Below are 6,703 nucleotides of genomic sequence, written 5' to 3'. Positions count from 1 at the left end.
TATTGAGGAGTTACTGGTTTCTTTCTCCTCCTTAATAAAGTTAACAAATCCGGTGCCGGTTGCGGGACGAATGTCTCCTAGCATTTGCTCTCTTTCTTTAACTGCATTGTAACATTCTTCTAAGTTGATTATATTTCTTCTGAAAGCTGTTTCTCTCAGTTCCAGCCTCACCCCCTTGCCTAAAATGCTGGAAGACAGCCCAATCTAAGTGGGACTGGTCTTCACTCGAGACGTTCAGGGTGCTTGCAAGCATCAGCAATCTATTGTAGAAGTCTGATGCGCTTTCTTTATCCTTCTGTATTATCCCCTGGAGCTTCCATAGGTTACGTCCTACACTCCTTATCCTTGAGAACTGGGAGACTAGGACCTCCTTACATTTGGAATAACCCAGGGTTCCTTTCAAGATTGGGGATGAGTAGAGAAAGCCCTTTGCCTTTCCTACCAGCTTACTGCATAGCAGTATAAGGAGCTGAAGGTCTGTCCATTTTCCACTTTTTCTTAGTTCTTTGATGTAGCAAAAAAATGCATGAATGTCATCTGTCTCCTCCCCAGAGAATTGCGGAAACACCTGTTGCAGATTTATGGTTCTAAAAAATTCATTATCGTATATGCTGTACTCGATGATAGTGCCATAGTGATATATCAGTTAGAATTTTCACAATATTTAAGTTTCAAAGTTCTTAATATTTAGCTTGCCTGATCTTTTTCTATAACCTGCTCACTTTGATTTCTTTAATTTAGTCTATAAATCAAATCCTGTCGACTGCTGCGCCATTGTTACGTCTTTACCCTGACTATTTTGGGCCATTACCAACTTTAAGGATATTGCACGTGGGTAAAAGACAAAGGGATTCCCAATAAACAATGGCAATTCCTTTGTTTCTGTGCTGGTGCTCTCTTTAGATTCAGGGAAAATTTATATTATACTGCGTCACCCTGAATCCTAGATTTCTGAACAATCAAAAAATCAAAGAACCAGAACTTAGCATAGCACACTATCCCTAATTTCTTAAACTATATAAAATAGTTCAAATCTCATCTATCTCTAACTTAGTTTGCAGTTGTAGCCTCCACTATAAATTACTTCCCATCATGGTTCGATTATTTATGAGCGGTGCAATAGAAAATGAAATCAGGCAAGTCAACTATTGAATTTAAAGAAAACATTTATTTACACTCTAGTCAGATTACATATCATGAATAAACTTTTGCACATGCTAGCTTCAATATCAATTTCAATGAAAAACATAATTATCTAACCCTCCTTACTCTTCTCTCTTAGCATGTATAAATATCAGTACAGTTAAAACATTCTATCAAAGGTAAATCATGAGCTTAAACTCCAAAACACTAAAAGTTATTCATTCATAGACATTAAAATTAACCCTAATTTCTTCATTCATATCTCAGAGTTACACTGCCCTCTTAAATTATATCTCTAAGTCCTTGCATAAAATCACAACCTTCTAAACTTAATGTCCAACTAAAATTTACAGTCTTTCTTCCTTTATACATTCTTCAAACAGATCAAAGTTTCTACTTTACCAATTGCTGGGAAACCATTAGGACATCATACATATCTCGATATAATATCACCTCCAGGTCCACTTTTCATTCTGCTTGGTCTGCATTACCCCACTGAATGGTCCGGACTGGATATATCTCTGGGGACGAAGACACATGCTCGCCGTTCACTGGTCATATAGCTGGGCAAGGCTTAGCTGTCTTTGCGGTAAACAGGAACTCAGCTTCGCCGGGCAAATCCTTTACCGGCGATTTCGCAAAAATTCATCGGCATTCTCCCACGATCTCTGCCTTGACGATCCCTCCAAGTAACGTGGACACACATCGACAAGCGAAGAGGATGACTCAAGAAAAACTGGCGAAAAAGCCCTGAGCTGGCGCTACTTCACTTTTTAAATTCCGTGCCAACACTTACTACGTCATTAAATTTCTCGTTCTTTGCTCACATCACCTTACATCTCTCAGCACCTAGTGCCATAATCTCTCCTAGCATACTCTTCGGTGGTGGTGGTGGTGGGGGGGGGGGGATCGCATGCTCTCCTTCAACAGTGCATGTGTACTTGGTGCATACGTGTTTTGCTCCTGGCTATCGGTACTTAATCCGATTAGCCTTTCCTCAGTAATAAGCAAGTATTTATACAAATTTAGCAAAGTTTAAACAATCGACTATTCACAGTAAATACATTATGACACTATGGACAAATAAAAGGATTCTTAAATTATTAACGTTTCTGGTAATTTACAAGCAATTTTATCTGCCTGATATATCAGTATATGCTAAAATGTAAGATGCATGTTATGTTCTGAAGAAAATATAAATTAATACAGTTTCAATTTCTTTCAGAACTTAACAACAGCCATAACCCTGTCAAACTACAGAACAGAACAAGATCACAAACCGATCAATAAATTGAAGATGCCAAGAAATTATATTCTTGGTTTCATCCTGTATCCAAGTGTAAGCAAACAAAGTTTGCACACGAAACCAGTTTCAACCTTTATTGAGGTCTCATCAGTGAGAGCCAGACCCAGAAGTCATATTTCTCAATAAAGGTTGAAACCATCTGGGTAGTGGCCCTTTGCATAATGCATCGCATTATACATGCCCATAAGGATATATGCATTGCATTATGAGATACTAAGGCAACTGATGTGAACTCATTAGCCTCTATATACAAGTAACCCAATTGTAAAGTGACGTCATGCTCAAGCATTGTTTGCTTGCACTTGGATAAAGGATGACACAAAGAATATAATTTCTTTGCATCTTTAATTTATAGTATAACTAAGTGAAAACTGAACAAATTGATCAGATTTTAATCAATGGAAATTGAGAGAGATGATCTCAAAATAACAGAGCTTTCAGCAGCGTGACCTTCATCTTGCTGCTTTTAAAAAAACTAAAACAAAAATAATAAATATCATTGGAACGACCTAACTCTTACTACCATTTAGAGTAGTGGTTCTTAACCTGAGCAGTAGCTCAGGTTAAGAACCACTACTTTTTACGGTGCACACTTTTAAGGATACTCCATAAAAATAGAGCTTTACTATCTGTTTATATCAATGAGTTTTGTTGTTTTTCTTATATAAGTATTTTAAAAGAAAGTAAAAAGGAATTATTCATTATCATTAGCAATTTTCTGTTCACTGTTAGATGAAGAAAGTCCTCCATTTTGTCCAACTTGAGCTTTTCTATGCCTCTGAGTTCCAGCCCTCTTTTTAATCCCATCATCTTTGGTCTCCCTATAGCTCTCTTATCATCTCTGAGATACCATTTAGATATCAATTTTGTCCACTTCTGAGTGTTCTTGCAACATATGATCTTCCCATTTTTGCATTAACTGAAGAAACCTCTCATGGCACAAGCATCTCTTAAACAAGATCTACCCATTACCATTTGAATCTTTTAATGATTGTCACAATGTTATAAAGCAGTACAAAATAGTTATTTTAATAATAAATTTAATTCATCTGTAATAGAACACATCATCACTACAGAGTCTTGTTTTGATGAAGTAGTTCATGCGATTAATTTCAAAAGAAATGTAGCTAAAATAATATAAAAAATTCTGACTTTGGAAAATTTAACTATCATAACGATGGAAGATGACATTCATCTTCCACCTAAAGACAATCACAAACATCCATGCCCACAACGGGATTCGAACTCACAGCCTGTTGGTTGGAGAGCGGGTATGCTAACCACTCGGCCTACAAAGTCGGCAATGCTAGGCAAATGGCTGTTTTAGAATTTAATTAACTGCCAGAAAGCAATTCCTATTTAGAAGTTTGTAGTGTTTCCTTCTCTATAGCACCCCAAAAGAACAGAAGAGAGCAGAAGCTCCATTTTTAACACAATTGCCAATATAAAATATACTATGTGTGTTATCTGCAGAAATCTACTGCTAGTACTAATTTGATTCCTTTCTTCTCTTGAAGAAAAAAACAGAATTGCTTAGGACTTCACATGACACGTAAAAGCTTCTTTAATTTTACAATATTGTAATTTATTTCTGTTATCACAGCAAGATCAGCAGCTACTGCTATGATAACAGAAAAATAACAAAATATTTCCTAGTAGCATTTACACATTTAAATTTTTTTCAAAATTTTCTTCAAAATATTTATTCCATTGCTTGTAATATTTTCATGATTAATTAATATGCTTCTGTGGATGGGAGCAGTAACTGGTAGCCTGGAGGAGATGGCCACAGCAACTCATTTTATAAGCTCATTTGCTTTCAAACATTGTATTATTTAAAAATAATAAAATCCAAAATCCAATTTCAACATATAAAAAAAAAAAAAATAAATAAATAAAAATAAAAAAATCTCATACTCTTTACCCAGTGCTGTTGGAAATGCAAATTCATCTCATACAAAATGAATTCATGGAATCTTTGCATGCATGTCAGCATTAAGCATACCTGTTCATCATCATCATCATTAAGGGTCAAGGGGTGCTTAAGGGTCAAAGCTATATAACTGAGAGGAGACCTCCACATAGCCTTTAAAGGAATGCGGAGAACCGACCAGGGCTTCTGACCTAATGTCCAATCCTCACCTTCTCGTGGTGCACCCTGTTGGGTATCTACTTTGATACTGAACGAACGAGGATGGGCTGGCAATTTGGGATTTAGCCGACCAAATTGTATTCTTATTGGTTAAACCAAAATAAAAAATGACGGTACAACATGACAAAATTTCATGCCAGCTGGGGCGTCGCCCGGTTAAACAAGGCCCCCGTTGTTTTCGCCAGGGAACCCGGGTGAACAGCGAAAAGTCAGTTACTGGAACTAATCTGAAAACACACCCCAACTCAACATCACCAGAGTTAAAGATCGGCACTATCAACAAAAGAAGCCTCAATGGCAAAGAAATGGAGCTAGCTGAGGAATTAGATAAGTACCAGATCGACATAATAGGGGTGACTGAAACAAAAAAGACAAAAACTGGTGAGATCTTTCCGAGCAATAAATAGAAAATGTTATATTCAGGCAATGACAATCAAGGAAAAGAAGGAGTAGCCATAGTATTCAACACAAAATATGAGGCTAATCTTCCTGAATGGCAGGCAGTCTCAAGTAGAGTGATGTGGGCAATTATGAGAATGGGAAACTGGACAATGAGACTTATTTGTGCCTATTGTTCCTCAGAAGGTTCTACTAAGGTAGAAGTGGAGGAATTTTTTGAGGCTTTAGAAAAGCAACTGACACAATGAAAAAGGAAAAGTTGGTCCTTGTAGGGGATCTAAATAGCAGAGTAGGAAATGATTGTGAGACATACAAAAATATTTTGGGAAAATTTGGAGAAAAGAGCAAAGCTAATAATAATGGCAAATATCTGTTGGATTTCTGCTCAGGACATGGACTGGTTATTACTAACACCATGTTCCAACATAAAAATGAGCACAAATTCACATGGAGAGAAGAGGCTAGGAATAAGAAAAGTCTCATTGACTATGTTATTGTTGATAGTGATGTTTTCTCCCTGGTGCAGGACACCAGAGTGTACAGAGGATTTGAAATTGGAAGTGATCACTATTTAGTCTTGAGCAGGATAAAATTGAATTTCATATTGAAAAGAATAACATGTAAGAAAGTTTTAAAGCGAATAAAAGTTGAGCAGCTCTCAGATGTAAACTGTAGACTAAAATACAGAAATATTATTGAAAAGAAAATGAAAGAGTTTGAGAACAGGAATCAAACCTTGGAGATTCAGTGGCAAACTCTGAAGGAAACATTGATTGATTCTGCCAGAGAGGCATGTGGTGAGGTTGTGTGCAAAGATAAAAAAATCAGAACTCCCTGGTGGACACAGGAAGTTAAAGAGGCAGTGAAGAAAAAGAAGAAAGCATATCAAAAGTTCCTGGCAAATAAGTCAGCTTTTACTCTTACAGAATACAGAGACAAATGTAAGAAAGCTAAACAGTGTGTAAAACTAGCTAAACAAAAGTCATGGGAGGACTTTGGCAAGAATATAGAAAATAAATATCAAGAAGGTGGCAAAATATTCTGGAGGTTGTTGAAGCTTAAGAATGGAGGAAAGAGTGTTGTAAAAGGAGTTAGAGATGATAAAGGTCACATGAAAATGGGAGAAAAAGATATCCTTGAAGTATGGAGTAATTACTTTGAAAGACTGCTAAATGAAACATGCAGTGATGACAGCACAGTGGTAAAAAAACACAAACCAGGCATGCAGTCAGAAATACATACTTGAAGTAGAAAAAGCCTTTAAAGGCTTGAAATGTGGATAGTCATCTACTCCTGCTACCTTTATTTGACCAGAAATGCTGAAGTATGGTGGTATAAGAGTCTTACAGTGGCTGCACTGCATAGTTCAGAAAGCCTGGAAAGAGGGACGAATTCCCAATGATTGGAGTAGAGCTCTCATAGTACCCATACATAAAAAGGGAAATAAAACTGAATGTGAGAATTACAGATGTATTTCCCTACTGAGTGTTCCTGGCAAGATCTATGCAAGTATACTTGAGAAACGGTTGAGAAGAATTGTGGAAGAAAAGCTTGGTGAAGAACAAGCTGGATTCAGGCCAAATAGAGGCTGTCAGGATCAGATCTTCACTTTAGGACAAATAGTCGAGAAAGCATGGGAATATAACAAAGATCTGTATTTAAGTTTTGTCGATTTGGAAAAGGCATATGACAAGGTGCCAAGA

This window comes from Typopeltis vanoorti, chromosome 20 (genome assembly GCF_054136105.1).
Source record: "Typopeltis vanoorti isolate ZY-2024b chromosome 20, IOZ_Tvanoo_1.0, whole genome shotgun sequence".
Taxonomy (NCBI): Eukaryota; Metazoa; Arthropoda; class Arachnida; order Uropygi; family Thelyphonidae; genus Typopeltis; species Typopeltis vanoorti.
This window is presented reverse-complemented; position numbering follows the sequence as displayed.